Below are 20177 nucleotides of genomic sequence, written 5' to 3'. Positions count from 1 at the left end.
TATGGAAAGGTGAATGGTGGAGTGACATGCCTTTGTGGCTGAGCTCTTTGTCCTTTTTACATTAATTATTCTGTCTCTTTAACACATTCCTAGCCTCTTTAGTCTTCAATTTCGTCCATCCACCTTGCTCCATGCATGTGCTATTCATTCCAAGCCCAAAACTGCTCTAAAATGCACCAAAATGCATCTTATTGCTTCATAAGGCCTATGGACCTACAAACACACAAAAATAGCTTAAAATACATAATTAACTAAGAATTAACAACATAAATGCATGAGAACAAGCTAACTCAGTCGCATAAATATGCTCCCATCAAATTCCCCCACACTTAGCTTTTGCTAGTCCTCGAGCAAAACAAAACAAACGACACAAACAAAACACAACCTAGACCTTCCAACATTTGCCTCAGGGATTTTTAATGAAACATGACATGTTAAAAATCATCATTCCCACAGATTTTGGTCATCTTTACACTAGCACATACTTAATCAGTCACCACTTACTAGTTCACAATTAACCAATTAAAATGATGTTTTGAATGTAGTAACATGCCTTAGAGAATTTGCTCAATTTCTTACAAGATACTTTCTATTTTCACACACATTTTCTGATTATATACCCTACACTAGTATATGTGAGAAGATTAATGTAAACACGAAAGATTAGGACTCACATATGTTATAACAAAGAAAGCAATTTTCTGGAGTTATTAAGCATGTTTAGATATGATCTCATGAATGAAATGCTACTACTTAGATGCGAGAACCAGTGACACCATATGCTCAACCAATTTCGAACTCCACAAATTGAAACACATAACACTCAAGATTGAAGTCAAGGGTTGTAACAGGGCTTGGGGGTAATGACTAATAAAGAAAGGATAAGAATAACAAACGTTCTTAAAGTGATAGCAAGCAAAGCAATGAAATAGACACTTGGAATTCACTTTAGAATGCATAATCAACTTTTAAATACAAAGGGAAGATTTATGCAACACTTAAGGCCAAATTCAATGTTTTGGACCATTTTTTAACAAACTTTTTTCTTTTCACTTTTTTTTTTCTTTTCTACCCGTGCCTTATTAAGGACTTTGGCACACACACACACACACACAAGAATCACTTCCCCCACACTTGCTTTCTGCAATGCATTGATAAAAAAAAGAGTTCATTTTAAGTCATGCTTTACTATGCTTCAAGAACAAGGGTATGGATGGTCCTAAAACTAGGTTAGGTAAGGATAGTGTGGATTAACAAAGAACATAGGCTTAACAAGGCTCAACGGGGTTAAACTTAAACACATAATGAAATAGGGGCACGACAATTTGGCTTTGGTGGTCACTACACAACTTCATCTTGAATATGTGTTATGCAAATCAATAGCATGCTTTGAATGAAATAGGCATGAGTTATAGCATTTGGAACTAAATGATGAAACACCTTCTAAGTAGCAACCAAGCAAGGAATAATGAGATCATGCAACGACTTTAGGAAACAATGATGCACAGATTATTAACTCTCCAAATAAACGTTTAGGCTCAAGTCTCACAAGGTTGTAGCGTTCATTTGAGTTCTTTCCTTCAAGCATGTTACAAAAACTGATTTTTCCTTTATGATTGCATGTGAATTCATAAATTATAACCACAACCAAGCATACACCAAAGAGTAAATCAAATTTTTATCCATGTTTATAACTCTCTTTAACAGTCATGTAATTAAAAACCAAATCCTCATCATTGTGTTGGAAGGTACCATAAGACACAAATAAACACACAAAAACAACTCTTTTTGGGTTTTTCAAAACAAATTTTCAAATTTTTATGAGATTTTCGGATTTTTATGTCAAAATACACTAAAACACTCCAAAACAGCTTAAAAACACTTTAAAAACAGAAGGAACAACACTAGAAGTAATGGGTGATAAACTCCTACGAATTTCATGCAAAACAATAGTTACCCCCTATGACACACCCCGTCCCGAAGGAGGGCGTGCTGGCCGTCACGTGAGTGTGACGTAACCATTTACACAGTTCAGAAGCTTTAAAAAAATACAATTACTATGATGAAACACCCGAGGGTGAGTCCTCCTTTTGTAACTTCTATCAGAACACCGCTGGATTCCTCGTAGCCACCAAAGCTCTGCAACTAGAACCTGGAGGGGTTCCAAACAAAATTGAGTGGGTCAGTACAACAAGGTTTTTCGAAAACATTTCATTTAAAACATTTCTAACCCCTCGCTGTAAAACCTGTATACTTTCCCAGAAAATAACATAATAATATATAAACATATATATATATCATCAAAAGCTCAAATTACAATCCTTCAACGCTTTCCAGAAAGAATATGTCATGCCATGTCATATGCCAAAATATAATATAAATGCATCAATATAAAATCAGGCGAAATAATAAATCAACCGTAGACCCTACAGTGGTCATGTACGGCTGATTCTATAGCTCAATATCCCATCCAGCCGGAGTCACCAACTGTGACTTGTACGGCCCTACCGGAGTCACAACTGTGACCTGTACGGCACTACACTGCACATAAGTCGGAACTACCTATAGTAGTCTGTACGACTAATATGGTGAAATAATACGCTCTAGTGCTTCTCTCATCAATCATATGTGCACATAATCTAAGGTCACCTACCAGTCGGAACCCCTCTAATGGTCTGTACGACTGGCATGTCGGAACCACCTTTAGTGGTCTGTACGACTAGCATCTACTTGGATCCAAGGTGAGCGTGTGATGCAGGGTGACTAACATAAGCACTAACACCAGAGGTGCAGGTTATGAGCTCTCAACATAATTCACATCATCATTCATTCATATAAACCATATAAACTCACCTGTGCGTCCACATCACCAATTCACATATATATATATATATATATGCATCAATATCAATTCATATAATTTTTTTTATATGCATCATGGCAATTGAAAACATACTTTCATATAAATTCAATTTCTAGGACAATTAATAGTATATAGGTAATACGAAAAAAATAAAAACTGCCCACTCACCTGGAGTTCACCCAACAACTCCGTAGCACCACACATCAAGGCATCAAGACGTTCAGTGCCTAGAACAATAATCAAATCCAACCTCAGAATTCATATCGATTGAATATATAACTTATATAAGACACGTCACTACGTAGTTCGGTCCGGACAATCTGCAACTCAGATTTCAAATCCATAACTTCCAGAGGTCCACAATATACCTCTAGGACATCATCCTAAAATTTCATTACCATCCAACGGCCGGATCTCCGTCAATTTCAAAAACCAAGTGACGGTTAACATTTTATTTTATGAACTTACAACTCCAATTCCGAAAGATTCGTAAATCAGATTCCTGATCCGTAAGTTCCTATAATCCTCAAATATTACGTATTACAACGTATCAAATTTTGGTGACGGTCCAACGGTCGGATCGTCAATTCACATTTTCACCTAACCACGAATCGAAACGAACTTAGGTTCAATTACTCAATTTACGTCCATCAATTATTAAAACTGAACCTAGAACCTTAAACACATGCTAAGAATGACATTGGCGGGCCATTGGCCACGCGCCGCCACACGGGCCGCCGCGGGTGGCGGTCGGCCGCCCCGGCTCGCCGGAAAATCCGACTATTTCCAAAAATTTTCAAAAAATACATAATTAAAGATCTCAATGAGTAGAGCAACTTTCATACCTGTTTCCAAGGCCAATTTGGCCTGGAAACACTTCAAATTCATCAAATTCCGTGCGGACCCTAGAATTGGGCGAGCTTCAATTCGACCTCCAAACTTGTTCCAACGCCTGTACTACTTCTTGGGATTTGTTCTAGGTCCTAAAGGAATGCTAATGGTGTTAGTAATTGAAAGAAAACATTTCAAGATTTGAAGAATTTAGACAAGAAAGTCGCGGCACCTGTGTGGGTGTTCTTCGCGAAATCACCACGAAATTCATTGATTTTTTGGGTGAAACGTGAAAAGGGAAGGCCTAGGTGTTAATTGGGAGTGGTACCTTGATCCAATTCGTCGGAAAATTGAACGAGAACGGCGAGAACCCGCCGATTTGAAGGCACGGGTCGCACGGGTCAAGGATGACCCGTTTCCTCCTTTTCCCCCGTTCACCACTCTCCCTCCTTTCCCTCATTTCCTTCCTCTGGTTGGTCAGCTTCTCCCTCTCTCTTCTCCTGATTCGCTGGACTCCCTCCTTTCTTTCCCGGAGCTCCGGCTCTCTATTCTTCTGGTTGGGCAGTTTCTGCCCAATCCTTAATCTTCTTCTTCTTCTTCTTATGCACACACACACACCAAAAACCTTATTTCACTTAAATTTATTTATTTTTGTTTTCCTTACATCCAAGCCATCCCTTTAATTCTTCATTAAATCTGGGCCATCCAAATTTTAATAATAAAATTTATAAAATGCCCAAACTTCAAACTTTAAAATCTTTTTCGTTATAACTCCAAATAACGAACCGTCTACGCCCACGCGTCCGTAGCGACGAGTACTTCGAGGATATGTCAAGAAAACAAATCTTAGATGGCACAACATGATGATTAACCTCGAATAATGCACGTACCTCAAAGGGCACTTTTGTAAAATCCTTTATTAAAACTTTAAAAATTCTTAAAATTAGGGACGGGCTGTCACACCCTACACTTAAATCAAATATTGTCCTCAATGTTTTAAGCATAAACTCACACAAAAACAAGCAAACAAACAAACAACGAATAAACATGACAAGTATAGCAAAGTAAAAACCAAACAGAGTAGAGTTTAAGAACGTAAATCTGGTTTTGGAGATAGATGATCTTGTTGACTTTCCACAGCGTTGATCTTGAACTAGTTTGGAATTCTGAACAAGGAATTTAAGAGTTCCTTGGTTGTGCAGTCTGCATTCTTCTTTGCTTGTTTCTTCTGCACAGCAGGTAGGCACGAGGTAGAGGTGATGGTCTGTTTCTTTCTTCAATCTTTCCAAGTGCCCACCTCTTGCTTTCTTTCTCCTTGTCCCTAGCTGAGGATGAATTGGCAAATTGTCTCCACATGCTTCGAGGTATCATTTTCACTTCATTTGTATGTTCCCCAGGCAGATGTGGTAGACGAAGAGGACGCATAAAATCATGAAGATGAGTACTCGAGAGCAAGGCTAGGTAAGCAATCATGAAGGGATTTCAGGCAGTCGGTTCCAGATCAGAAGATTGATACCAAGTGCTGGCTGATTGTTCTCTTTCTCCTTGTCCCAAAACAATGACAAGGAGAAGGATAGAGAGAAAGCATGATATGAGATACTCTTGCTTTCAACCTTCATGATATGAAATACTTTTGCTTTGGATGAGTTGTTTGCAGAGGTATTCCAGGGAATAAGGAACACTAAGTGACTCGAGAGGCTTTGTTGGGAAGGCATTCTCGGAGAAGAAGAGTTATGTATATCTGCATTGCAAGGGAGGTTGAAGGTCGACATTTATATGAATTAATAACCGGTACTATTCTTTCACTCTTGTCGGCAACCGTTGGATGATTGAATAGTAATTCTTCACGTGTTTTCTACGTCACCAGAAATCATCGACAGATTGCCCGTAATTTTCGTCAGGCTGAGTGTGCATGTGATAGGCGCTGACACGTCTGGAAAAGCAAGTGCCCCTTCGATATCTGGAATCGGTGCTTCGACAAACTGCCCGTGATTTCCGCAAAGCTGACTCTGCATGTGACAGATGCTGACACATCTGGAAAAGAAGATGCCTCTCCGATATTTGGAATCGGCGCTTCGACAAACTGCCCGTGATTTCCGCAAAGCTGACTCTGCATATGACAGATGCTGACACGTTTGGAAAAGCAAATGCCTCTCCGATATCTGAGCTTGCCTCTTCGATCTCTAAAATCCCGTCGAGTGCAGAGGTTGCATGTGACAAGTATGGACAAATCTGGAAAACAAGATTGACCGTGGTTTCTGAGCAAGCCCAACTTTTGAGAAAGCTAGCGCCTCTTCGATTTTTGAGTTAGCCTCTTTGATTTCTGAGCTCACCTGTTCGATCTCTGAAATCCCGTCGAGTGCTGATTTTTATAGAGGTACGCATGACGTTCAAAGCACACTTGAATTTCTACCTTTAGAAACTCCCTTCTTGCACTTCTACGATCTTGACTTGTCCGACCTCTTCTTTCTTTAACACCTCTGAAAATGTCTGGCCCCTCCGACCGTCGTTTTGACTTGAACCTTAGTGAAGAGGCAGTCCCGCCTTCTCCAGACAACATATGGCGCCCATCCTTCATATCCCCTACTGGTCCCCTTACCGTTCTGGATTCGGTGATGAAGAATGATATGACAGCTGCGGTGGTGGCTAGGAACCTTGTCACTCCCAAAGATAATAGACTACTTGCCAAACGGTCTTATGAGTTGGCTGTTAAAGATTCTATGGCTCTCAGTGTGCAGTGTGCACGTTCTGTGTCTAATATGGCCTAACGCCTATTTGCTCGAACCCGTCAAATTGAATCATTGGCGGCTGAAGTGATGAGTCTCAAACATGAGATTAGAGGGCTCAAGCATGAGAATAAACAGTTGCACAGGCTCGCATATAACTATGCTACAAACATGAAGATGAAGATTGACCAGATGCAGGAATCTGATGGTCAGATTTTACTTGAACATCAGAGGTTTGTGGGTTTGTTCCAACAGCATTTGCCTTCGTCTTCTGGGGCTGTACCGCGTAATGAAGCTCCAAATGATCAACCTCTGATGCTTCATCCTTCTGGGGCTCCGTCGACTACTGAGGCTCCGCCAACTACTGAGACTTCTCCTAAGCAGTCTTTGTGAAGGCTTCCTCTTGTATTTTCTGCTTAATGTTCCTTTATTTTCATGAAAATGAATGTAAAAATACTTTGCATAACTGTCAATGTCTCAAAAATAAACCCACACCCAAAAATAATTAAATAAGCAACAAATAAAAATGACAATCGTGGCAAAATAAAATATAGAAAAGGGAAGGTTTTTTTAGAAATGCAAAACTGATTGTGGAGCGATTCAAAAATCTTCCTCATTTGAATACATGGGTTGCCTCCCAAGAAGCGCTTGCTTTAACGTCTTCCAGCCGGACGAAACTTCCTTCTAAACTTGGATAGGGCCCATAGCATGGAATTGATCCTTGAATGGAAGGTGATACTTGACGTGATCCGGCAATGGTTTAAATTATAGTGTAGGTGCCTGAATCATCAAAATCAGCAAGTTAATATATAATAAAATCGAAGTTGGAGAAGATGGCTTACTTGCTTGCTCCAACACAAACTCAATTACGAACACCACATCTTTGAAGGTTGCAGGGATATGAGACTTGGCCAAATTTGGTGTTTTGAGAGTTATGACTTTTCCCGTGTCATAAAATCCAACTTCTTTGGGAATTTTCATCTCAAGTGTATCTTCTTTGATGAATTTTAGACATTCCCCATCCACTTCTTGCTCTTGATTCTTTGGAAAGGTTTCAAAGATGCCTTTCTCACCCTCTTCTTCCTTGGATTGCATGATCCTGCAAGGAATAAGGACATTTGGTAAAACGGGGTCAGGACAAATTGAATTTAGGCTTACCTTGGTTGTAGTAGACGGCATAGAGGGCATATGGGGCTGCGGCAAGGGTGGTTCTTCCCTTATCTTGGCCTTGTTATTCTCCTCTTCTTCGAGCATCAGCTGTTCATCCATGTTTTGGCTTGGTTTGGATGTCTTGGGTTCACCTCCAACCTCCAACCTCCATAGCACTTCCCAAAGTGATAGCATCATGGATTTCAAAATCTTCCTTCAAATTTTCAATAGTTGAGTTGGAGAGTTCAGTTTGCTCTTGAATTTTTGTCGTGAACTCCATAATCTCTCCAAGTTGATTTTTCAATTCGCTCATCTCCTTAGCTTGATTGAGCATTATTTGATTTTGATTTTGCTGCCCCTGCACCAAAGAGGTTAGTAATTGAAAAATTTGATCACTATCCGTAGACATACTTGAATTTGATTGGAATTGTTGTAGGGGAAGTTGTGGTGGCTGCATAGGTGTTAAATAAAACTCATCAGATTGCTGCCAATATCCATCTTGTTGAGCCTCCTTGGTTTGATTTTGTGAGCCCTGCACCAAAGAATTTATTTCATCAAAAATTCGATCATAATCTATTGACGAACCTGAGTTTGATTGAGTATATTGTATATGAGGTTGTGATGGCTGCATAGGTCTTGAATGGAACTCCTCTTCTTGCTGCCAATATCCATTTTGTTGGAATTGTTGAGGTTCTATGTAATCTGAATAATCTCTCCAATCCGAATTGTAAGCGTTGGAAAACATGTTGTCCTATGATTGGCTATGGCCTTGATAACCCCAAGCATCTTCATTCGCAGCGAATTGAGAATATTGCTGAATTGGATATCCTTGCCCATAGGACACACCACATGTAGGGACACTTTGCATTGTGATCCTTCCGGCATATTGTGACAATTGAGAAGTAAGTTCCGCCAATTGAGCTTGAATGGTAGCAAAATCCATGTCTTACTTCTCTAGTATGTAAAATCAAGGAAACAAAACTAAATCAAATATCAAAAGTAAAAAAAAAAAAAAAAAAAAAACACAAACAGAAACAAAGTTAGTAACTAAAAACAAAAGACACGAAAATAAACAAAAAGAAATAACAAGGGATTAGCAAAGTTGCTAATCTCTAGCAACGGCGCCAAAAACTTGAAGTGAAAATTATCTTAACACACAAATTTAACCCTCTTTTGACAATTGTAGTACAAGTATAAATAGGGATCGTTCTGGACCAGGGATTAGGAGAGTTTGCTAATAACCTCTAAACTGGCTCAAAAACATAAAACAAAACTTAAAAACACTTAACAAGACTCACAAGACTCAAAGCAAACTTAAAATACTCAAAACAGCTTAAAACAACCAAATAAACTTAAACTAGACACTATAAATGACTTTGGACCAAAATTGACTTTTACTTGAATCAAAACACTTAAAAACACAAACTAAAACAGATTTGAAACACTTTGAAACAAAAAACTAAAAGGGGGGTTTTGATTTGGATGAAGTTGAAACAAACAAACAAGTATGAAAAACTAGACAGATTGTAAAACGAATGTGAGAAATAAGATGATGGATAAGATAGCTAGAGGTTTTTTCTCCACACATGACATGTATGCAAATAACTTAATTTCCAGTTATTACTTCATTGAATTATGAATGACAATGCCCAAAATTAACCGTGACATCACTAGTTAACTCTCAAATTTTTCTTGTTTTATTGGATTGGATGACATCATTCGACAACCCAAAGCATTCTTCAAAAGTTCCGTACATGACATCATAATAGAGATACTATCAAAGATCATTACATTTAATGAAAATCATAAGCATTGACAAAGCACTTGCAACTATGACATCATGTCACTCATGCTAGGAATTGAACTTAACGCGATCTTTTATAAGCGACCTTCACTACATGTGAATATAAGTTTGTAACGATTATGTGAAACTTCCTTATATTCTAGCAACGGATTTATGCATGCCAATTAAGTGTCGACCCTTAATTAACAAATACAACGAAGTTATCAATCAAATAGTTAAGCCAATTGCATTCACGATTCAAGAGTTCATAACTGGAATTTATCAAATTATATTGCACACATAATCATGGCTTTGAAATCACCCCTAGCCAAAAGGGGTTTAACCACTCATATTTACAACAAAACGAAAGGAAATGAATTTAAACATTAAAAACAAAAGAAAGAAAACACCTAAACGCTCCAACGATCCAAGTTGGACAGCAAGCACGTCCAAGCATTTTCCTTCCTTTCCTTTGCTACGGCACAAGGTGTTGGTGAGTGTTTGAAGGTTTGTTTGTATGGAGGAATGGATGTGTTTGGATGAATGTTGTGTTGAAATGGGAGTGAATGATCTAACCAAGTATGAACTAAATTTATGTTACACACACTTCCTTTTATAGAGGAAGTGCATGGCAATGGAGGGGAACATGGAGTGGTGTTGCAATTGAGTGCAATGATTCAATGTAATGATGCATGAAATCTAAAATGATGGAGGGAACAAGGAATGGTGTAGCAATTGAGTGCAATGAGTGGTGTTTGAAATGATTCAAAGGTGAAAGTGAAGTGATGATGCAAAGCATGGGGGTAAAATGGAGTGGTGTTGCAATTGAGTGCAATGATTCAATGTAATGATGCATGAAATCTGAAATGATGGAGGGAACAAGGAATGGTGTAGCAATTGAGTACAATGATTCAATGTAATGATGTATGAATTTGAAATGATGGAGGGAACAAGGAATGATGTAGCAAATGAGTGCAATGAGTGGTGTTTGAAATGATTCAAAGGTGAAAGTGAAGTGATGATGCAAAGCATGGGGGTAAAATGGAGTGGTGTTGCAGCTAGGGAACATGAATGATTGTGCACATGGTAGAGAAAGGAAAGGGAGGTGGAATGATGCAACAAATGAGTTAATGGAGGGAACATGGATGATGATGCACGGCATAGGAATCCAAAGGGAGTGTAATGGTGGTGCACGGCAATGATGGAAAGGTGAATGGTGGAGTGACACGCCTTTGTGGCTGAGCTCTGTCCTTTTTACATTAATTATTCTTTCTCTTTAACACATTCTTAGCCTTTTTAGTCTTCAATTTCGTCCATCCACCTTGCTCCATGCATGTGCTATTCATTCCAAGCCCAAAACTGCTCCAAAATGCATCTTATTGCTTCATAAGGCCTATGGACCTATAAACACACGAAAATAGCTTAAAATACATAATTAACTAAGAAATAACAACATAAATGCATGAGAACAAGCTAACTCAGTCGCATAAATATGCTCCTATCAAATTCCCCCACACTTAGCTTTTGCTAGTCCTCGAGCAAAACAAAACAAACGACACAAACAAAACACAACGTAGCTTCCACATTGTGCCGGAACAGTCTTCCAATTGATAATGTTCCCAACTTCGACCGCCAAACGCCAACTCAGGCAAGACAGTCCGGGAAGGCTGCTGCCACCCGCCCCGGATTCTGGCCTGAGGAGATGGATATGGTGGTTTATAAGTGGCTCATAAGCTTGAGTTGTTGAGAAAAATATGGCAAGAAAGAAGAGTAATACTCCTGGCAATCTTTCCATGGTATGTGAGGTCTTTGGTGAGTGGAGACTACGTTGCATTAGATTGATAAGTTTCCTTCTTCAAATAGGGTTTAATCAAGACATTGACCTTTGGTTTTATGGATAATTACGTCGGTGCCCCTTAGTTATGCTGGTGTACAATAAGTGAAAATTGGAGGAATATTAGTGCTTGAACTTTTCCACTTAATTGGTGTCATCTAAAAGGAATATTGCTTCAGATTGTCACAACTTTATAATTCAATACTCATAAATTTCTAGTTTTGGGATCAAACTCCAATTCCAATAAAATTCAGGAATCACAATGGTTAAGATGCACAAGACCCTGAGTTGTTTTCGAAATTAATTATGAGGATAAGTTTTTTTTTTTTTTTTTTTATGATGTAAAGATATATTTACACTAAATGATGGGAGAATAAATTAGTATTAAACTCGCTATTTATGAAATTTGAAAATGGGTGTCGCAAATCAATGTGGTCCTTCTACCACAATTTTGTTAAAATTTTCATTAAGTGCTAATGTGGCACATAAATGAGTCTCATATGTCCTATTTTCTCACAAATGGTCCTTGAAATTAACCAACAACATCAAAGTGGTCCCTGAAATTAACCTATGACATCAAAGTGGTCCCTGAATTTGAAAATCGATTAATGTAGTCTCTCAAATAAGTGTCCCAAATCAATGTAGTCATTCTGGCAGAATTCTATCAAAAATTTTGTTATGTGCTGATGTGACACATAATTGGATCACACAAGCCTAATTAAATTTTAAAAAAAATTACAAATAAGTTTAATAATTTAATTGTTAATAAAAAATTGTAAACCCAAAAGCCCATTCGTACAATCACCTCTAATCACAGTCTACATTCTTCTACCTCATTCGCTGCCTATTCTCTAAAATAAAATCTCAACACATCCAACTTTCAACACTTCGACACCTTTCACCGAATTGAACCTGGATCGAGATCAACTTTAGTGACGGCTTGGCTAATTGGTAACAACTTCTAGGACATGACTGTTAGCATTTAGGGGATCATCATCCTCACAACTTTAATCTTGGAGAGCTTGTTTGGCGCTTCCATGTGGTCTGGTGACTCAAAAAACGACGACGTCTGCATTGAGATAATGAGGTTATAACCAAGGTGCGTCTATTGTTGGTTGAAAACTTTTTCAAATACCATCTTAGACCTTGGTTAAGCCTTGTGCATTTGAGAATTTATGGAAGGGATCTCTCTTAGGAGTAGGTCCTATTACAAAAAAAAATTCTACTGTGCAAAAAAGTATTTAGACAACTTTTTTAATTAATTATTATACTCACATCAGCACATAACAAAAATTTTACATAATTGTGGCAGAAGCATCATCTTAATTTGCAACACCTACTTTCAAGGACTATATTCATCGATTTCAATTTTAGGGACCAGCTTGATGGTATGAGTCAATTTCAGGGACCATCTTGATGGTGTGAGTCAATTTCAAGGACCATTTGTGATAACACCCATAAATCTTATGGGACCCATTTATGGGCCACATCAGCACTTAACGGATTTTTTAACAGAATTGTGACAAAAATACCACATTGATTTGCAACACATATTTTCAGGTACTATATTGATTGATTTTCAATTTCAGGGACCATCTTGATGATGATGGTCAATTACAAGGACCATTTGTGATAAAAACGCATCTATGAAATATGAATACTACATCAAGGGGTAGATATTGATATAATATTAATGCTGATATGGGCGCTTTGGATGGAGCATAATAGGTTGGTCTGGGAGGGGACATTTGTTGAGCCTTTAAAGGTACTGCAACGGGCGTTGTGTTGGCTTTAGAAGTTCCAAGAGGCTAATTGCAGCCCTAGCCATGTTAAGGAGCCGCAAGCACATAGGTGGATGACACCTAGTGAAGGGTGGTTTAAATTAAATGTAGATGGCGCGGCAAAGTTGGAGGTCAAGAATGGTGGCGGGGGAGGAGTACTTCGTGGTGATGGAGGCTTGTTTCGAGTAACGGGTGTGTGGAGGTTCCAAGGGATCTACTCCGTGAAATAGGTGGAGCTATTAGCAATAAGAGCTAGGTTGTAGCTTGCTATTCACATGATAAATGATTAGATGTATAGTGATCATACATTATAGTTATAGTGGTGAGCAAAAATGCTCCCGAAGAAAGTGGCAAGAATTGCATAGTTGTAAAAGATTTAGTAGAAAATTAATAAAAATATTGCATATATTTTCAGAATAAAAAGAAAGAATTGCATACAATAAGATACATCATTACAAAAAATGGAGTTTTAACGAAACGCCCACGGTACTGTTTACTTTAACGAAAAATCACATTTTTACACTAAAAAGTCAAACCTAGTACTATTCACTTTACCCTTTATTTTGTCTTTATCATTAAAACTCAAAGTTTTCAAGCCCTTTTCATTAGTTTTCCCTACAAAAAAGACTAAACTAAAATAAAAAGGAAGAGGGAATTACTTCCAAATAAATATAGTTGTGGGAATTTACTAATTTCCATTCTTTTCATTGTAATAGAAAGATTGGAAGTTGAATATTCTTAACACAACTATGGTGGCTATGATCTTTCTCTTCAATCCATTGCGTTTCATGTTCAAAATATCTCCCTGCTTGTAGTATAAATTAGTGTAAACTATCCTTTGTTTTTATGTAAATCACATCAATACCCTCTCCCACCACTCATAAAAAGTTACATATAATATAATTGAAAGGTAATGATAAGAGCTTATTAAAGCCTAAAATTAAAGCATCTTTTATATCACAGAACGAAGGGTATCGATGCACAACAATAGAATTCCATCACATAATGAAGGTAATTTTCACACTTTTTTTTAGCTTCTCACCTACACTTTTTTATTTATAATCATCAAATTGTATAAGTCAAACAAAATCAATAGTCTAAATTAAACAGAGTTGTGTGGAAGGCTAAACAAGTGTTTAAAAAGTATTTCCCTTAGAAAAAAAAGAAGCTTAAAATGGAAGGGAGAGACATCAAAAGAGATGATATTATCTGCATAATTATATAACATGCATGCATAACAAGCCGCATATAAAAAGATAAGGTTCTCTATAAGGTTTCCCATATTTAGTCTTACATTAATCCTTTTTCTTTGTCGAATTTAGTCTTATATTAATCGAGTTGCATATATTTCTGACCATTGGTATAATCTTGTCAAATCTCTCTTAATTCTTAATTCTTTCAAGGATTAACATTAAGCATATCTCTTGCTAATTCAAAGATATTTGCGATCGCTTGAACAGTTGAACCTGTAATCCATCATTCAAACGTGCCCGAAAATATTTAAAGATTGCCTGAAAAAGAAAGGAATTCCCACATTGAATTGAACTAATTATGCAGCAAACATTGAATGCCTGTGGACAAAGGGTTTTTGGTTTTATCCATTTGCCGACATTTCCCCCCCCCCCCCCCCCCCCCCAAAAAAATCATTTCAAGGATCTCCCTTTACGTGGCTGACAATTGTTACATTGCGTTAGGTCTTTTTCTGATTTGTTTTAGCATTATTGTTCGTCAGAGAAACTTTTATAGATATTGAAAACATAAATCACGTGATAAATTATTCTGCGTGGTATAAGTTATAGTAAGGATCAATTATCAACATAGTTGATGATAGATTTCAATTTAAAACATATATATGAATAAAAGCAAATTTATAAGTTCAATTTTAAATAAAATAATAACGTCATGTGTTAGAAATTTTAAAAAATTGTTTTACCCTTGTTTTATTTTTCGTAACCTGCCTAATGCATCATGGAGAGAGAAATTTTTCAATGTGACACACCCCGATCCTAGAATTAAGGCGTGCTGGCTGTCACGTGAGCGTGACGTAATCAAAAGTGCGATGCGGAAGCAAAAGATAAAGGAATTGCGAAGGAATAAAAACCAATTACTAGCAATAATATCCAACCAACATGCTAAAGTAAGTTTAAGTGTGAACACACAAATTCAGAGCATAAGTACTAGGTGCAGTCAAGTAGGACAATAACTAAATTACAACACCCGCATGTGAGTCCTACATTTATGTAGTCTGTCAATACGTCGTGGGAATCCTCGTGGGCCACCAACGCTACTAACTAGAACCTGGAGGGGCGCAAAACAAAATTGAGTGGGTCAGTAAAACCAAGTTTTTCGAAAACATTTCATCAAAAACAATTCTAACCTCTCGCTGTAAAACCTGTATACTTTCCCAGAAATAACATAATAGAATATAAATCCTCATATATCTCAAATCATCAATCTTTATCAAATCCAGAAAATATGCCATGTCATAAATGTCAATAACAGAATATGGATGCATCAATATAATAGGTGACATAATGAATCAACCGGAGACCCTGCAGTTGGTCCTGTACGGTTAATTCCATAGCTCAATATCCAAACCAACCGGAGTCACCATGGTGACCTGTACGGTACTACTCTGCACATAAGTCGGAACTACCTGAAGTAGTCTGTATGACAAGAATGATGTAATAATACGCTCTAGTGCTTCTCTCATCAATCATCTGTGCACATAATCTAAGGTCACCTACCAGTCGGAACCACCTCTAGTGATCTATACGACTAGCATGTCAGAACCCTCTCATGGTCTGTACGACATGCACCTACTTGGATCCAAGGTGAGCGTGCGGTGCGGTGAATACTATAAGCACTAACACCAGGGGTGCAGGTTATGAGCTCTCAACACAATTCACATCATCAATAAATCACATGAACAACATAAAACTCACCTGATACTCACCTATGCGTCCACAACACCATTTCACATATATATGCATCAATTACTAATTCATATAATTCATAATATGCATGCATGGCATTTTAAAAACATACTTTCATTTAAATTCAATTTCTGGGAAAATCGATAGTATATAGGTAAATACAAAAAATACTGCCCACTCACTGATAAGTCGAAGGGTCGTAACCCCTGTGACGCCCTTGAATCCGTTCGTCCTCGGGATAGGTATCACCTATATGCGAAACAACTAAAACAACATTATTTAAAGTACATAACCGACAATTCATAATAACTTCTCATACGATGCTCAAATTGGATATATGAATTTACCACAGTGACCTACTCGACGTCACGGACGTTGAGGTATTTTTAGAAAAAAATTTCGAGGCCGCACGCGCCCCCACGCGCGTCTCCTTCTTCCTCCAGTCGCTGGACTGGTTTTTCCAGTCACCGAAAAACTGGAGATTTTTCAATCTTCTTGTTCTCTGTCATTTCTCAACCATTTTTCACGCATTCTATATCAAAATGAAGCCCTAAGCATGTAGAATCACGTTGTACAAGTTTAAAGCTCTAAAAATTACGAAATCTCACCGGAGAAATTCCAAGAAAACCGGCCAACTTCGAACTCAATGATCCTGACGTCCAAAACCTTCAAACTAAGCACTCCGAGCTTCCTTAGGACCTCACTAAGCTCACTGTAAGCTTAGAATTCCCTGAAAATCAACAATTTACGTATACATGAACAGTACCCAAATCGGACCTCGAGTTTTCAACGTGATATCGAGGGTTCTAAGTTCTAAAAATTGCACCATTCGACTCAGGAGGTTGAAAGGATGAAGAACCTCACCTTTTTGGCGTCGATCCGTGGACGTTTGAGGACTTGGTGCCTTGTCCGCACAATTCGAAGGGAAAGAGTGAGACTGAAACGGAGAGGGAAGAGAGAGAGCACGGGGGAGAGAGAGAAAGGATTTGACCCGTGTGTATGTGTGTGTGGTCCATCCCAAAACCATCACCATCCATTTTTCTTAACTCCCTAACCACAAAAATACAACCTTATCCAATTTAAATTTTTCCAAAACTTAGGAAATATGCATAATCAATAACATGCCACACACATACCTTATTAACCGTCAAGGGTACTTTCTTCATTTCACAACCTCGATAAAAAGAATCTCGGGACGGGTTGTGACACAATGTGACATGTACATGGGGTGGGACACCACGTGTCATTATATAAATAGTGGAATATGTGTATTAAAAAGTTAATAATTTAAAAAATAAAATTTTTCACCACTTATATAAAAATACATAATGTACCAACAGGGGTGGATCTATTAAGGAACCAAGGTGGTCCTAGGACCTGCCGAAAGTCCGAATAGTTGGCTGTGAAGACCACTGAGGACCACCTAAATCTGGGCATTTGGTGGTAGCGGATGCGGGGAAAGAAAACCAGAAAGGGCAGCCTGAGGAGGAAGAAGAAGAAAAATAGTTTTTTTCAACTTTTAACGCTCGACAATACGGCATCGTTTCATCCCGTCATTTAATAAGTATTTGCTTTAAGACTGTTTGTTTTTGGGCCAAGGCGTTTTCTAGCTTTTAGAAAATTAAGCCACGTCACTTTATTTTACATCTTTGCTTTTTTTTTTTGGTTGAAATTATATCCTTTTATTCTCTACCACTTCCTCATTCTTCCTCTTTTTTTTTTTTTGGATCTATTTTTTAGTTGCTATCAATTTCATCTTGTTTGTGTGTATGTTCTTCTCCTTGTTTTATTCATTGTTTATTATTTTCATTTGTTTGCATCGTTTTCTAATTACAGAAGACAATTTCTATGCTTATTTTACAATAAAAGAAGAAGGAAAGTTTGAATCCGGGACGCCGTGGTTGAATAGGAAAACTCTAACCACCAGGACAATGCATCACTTGCATTGTTTGCTTCGTTTTAAACAATCATAAAAACTGAAAATAAAAGTATTTAGGTATAAAATGCTAAAATTGAAACCTTGTGGTTCATTTTGGAAATTATCCCAAGTTGTAGTATGTAGCGTGTAAATGAAAAGTTAGTAGTTCATCATTTAATTTTTCAAGGTTTTTTGTCTAATTTTTTTACAGAGCTTCTAAATTGGGACCATCCAATATTAAAATTATGGATATGCCACTGTGTACCACTCTTGTTCCATATTTCTCATGCGGATGTACCATCCTTAGAGCAACTCCACCGTTGGAGCCCTCTCCCCAGGCAATACATTATGCTATCCACCCAGTGAACAGTAACTGCCCTAATGAACAGTAATGCATCCCCCCCCCACACCCCGTTTTCAACCCGTCTCCCCCTCCCCCCCCGCCCCCAACGCCCCAATCCCTCATCGCCTCTCTTCCTCCATCTTCACCACCCCCACCGCTGCCTCTCTTCCTCCAGCTTCACCATCACCGCCACCTCTCTTCCTCCATCTTCACCATCCCACCCACCTCAGCCTCCATCAACGGTCCCGATCTCCGGCGACCCATCTCTGCCATTTTTCTGTGCCATTTTTCAAGCTCAGCAGCTCCCACACCTTAGCCACCCATCTCTGCCATTTGTCTGTGGGTGTTCATCACCTCGGCGACGAACTCCGGCGAGAGCCGTTGAGTTTGAAGCTGGATTTTACAATATTTTTTAATTTTTTTTATTTTACTTTTTATTTTATTAATATTTTATATTTTTATTAATTTTATATTATGACTGACGTCGCCCTGACGTCAGCACTGCGTCAGATCCACTCGGGCTTTCGGGTTGGCAATTCTTCACAGGCGCGCTACTCGGACCTCCATAGTCCCTCGGGCTCCCCCACGCTAGAGTCCACAGCCCAGCCTCTAGAGCCCTTTTTCCTTGCCTATCCCCCGAGCAAACTCCAACGGTGGAGTTGCTCTTACACAGAGGCCTACCTTGCGGATCTTGCTTGCCACGCAAATCGACCGCAATCAACACAAACCACGAATCGATAAGCAAGCAAACAAAGACTACTCAATGCATTTGCAGGCAACTTGTCGCTTCATTGGGTCCTTTCAGCATTTCAGAAAGAAAAGCAAGAACGCACAAAAACAAAACAAAAACATGAGGACATGTATAACAAGAAGAGATTATATTTAAATTAGCGCAATCCTATCTACAATCTCATTTTATCTCGCACACTTTTTTGTTAATTTAATTATATTTATTTCATTTGATCTGATTGGCAGGTATGTAATAAATAAAAATGAGTGTTTAAATAATATCATCCTTAAAAAAAATAGAGTTTTAACGAAACATTATCGATACTGTTCACTTTAACGAAAAACCATATTTTTATTCTAAAAAGTCAATCATAGTACTATTCACTTACAACACTTTTTTGTCATTTTCATTAAAACTCAAAATTTTCAAGTTATTTTCATTAGTTTTTCTTAAAAACAACCTTAAGAGACTTGTTAATTAAATTAACACAAGTCAATTATTGGATCTCGCAACAAGACACAGTGATTTTCAACGACAACCACACACAGTAGTAGCAATCTACATCGACAATTTTAACCACGTTTTTCGGAAGAGGATCCTCTCCTGAGCTTAGGATAGGGATCCTCCTGACCGGATTATCCGGGCTGTTCAAATTTAATCCAACGGTTGCAATTATTATAACTTTTAGAAGACCTCCTGTTTGGAGCCGTTTGATTAAATTTGAACGGCCTGGATGATCCGGTCAGGAGGATCCCCATCCTGAGCTCAGGAGAGGATCCTCTTCCACGTTTTTCTTGATATATTATTTTTGTTGTTTTTAGAATGAGAATATCATATGGGCATATTCAAATTTTAGCGTCACACACTGAGTTTGTAATTATATTTGCATAAGTAACAGGTATATATGAGGCTAATGTATTATGAAACATAAAATATGACAATCAAATAAGCACAACTAATAAGAATAAAACATAACAATTCATCCACTCCAGTGTTTTACTTCAATTTCATTTTATTCAACACATTGTATCCCGATTGGGTTCAAACCTTATTCTTCATGTAAATTAGTATAAAATATTGTTTTTAATTTAAAAAAATCACTATTGGAATATAGAGGGAGTGCATATATATGGTACTGTTAGCTAAACCTAGCATTCGTGTCATGTTTTCCATGTTCATGTATGTAAGATCCCACATCGACCAACGGAGAAGGGGTGATGTGCCTTATATGTACATGCTCCCCTCCCTATAGCACGAGGCCTTTTGGGAACTCATTGGCTCCG

Source organism: Malus domestica, chromosome 09 (genome assembly GCF_042453785.1).
Source record: "Malus domestica chromosome 09, GDT2T_hap1".
Lineage (NCBI taxonomy): Eukaryota > Viridiplantae > Streptophyta > Magnoliopsida > Rosales > Rosaceae > Malus > Malus domestica.
Note: the sequence above shows the minus strand (reverse complement) of the source record.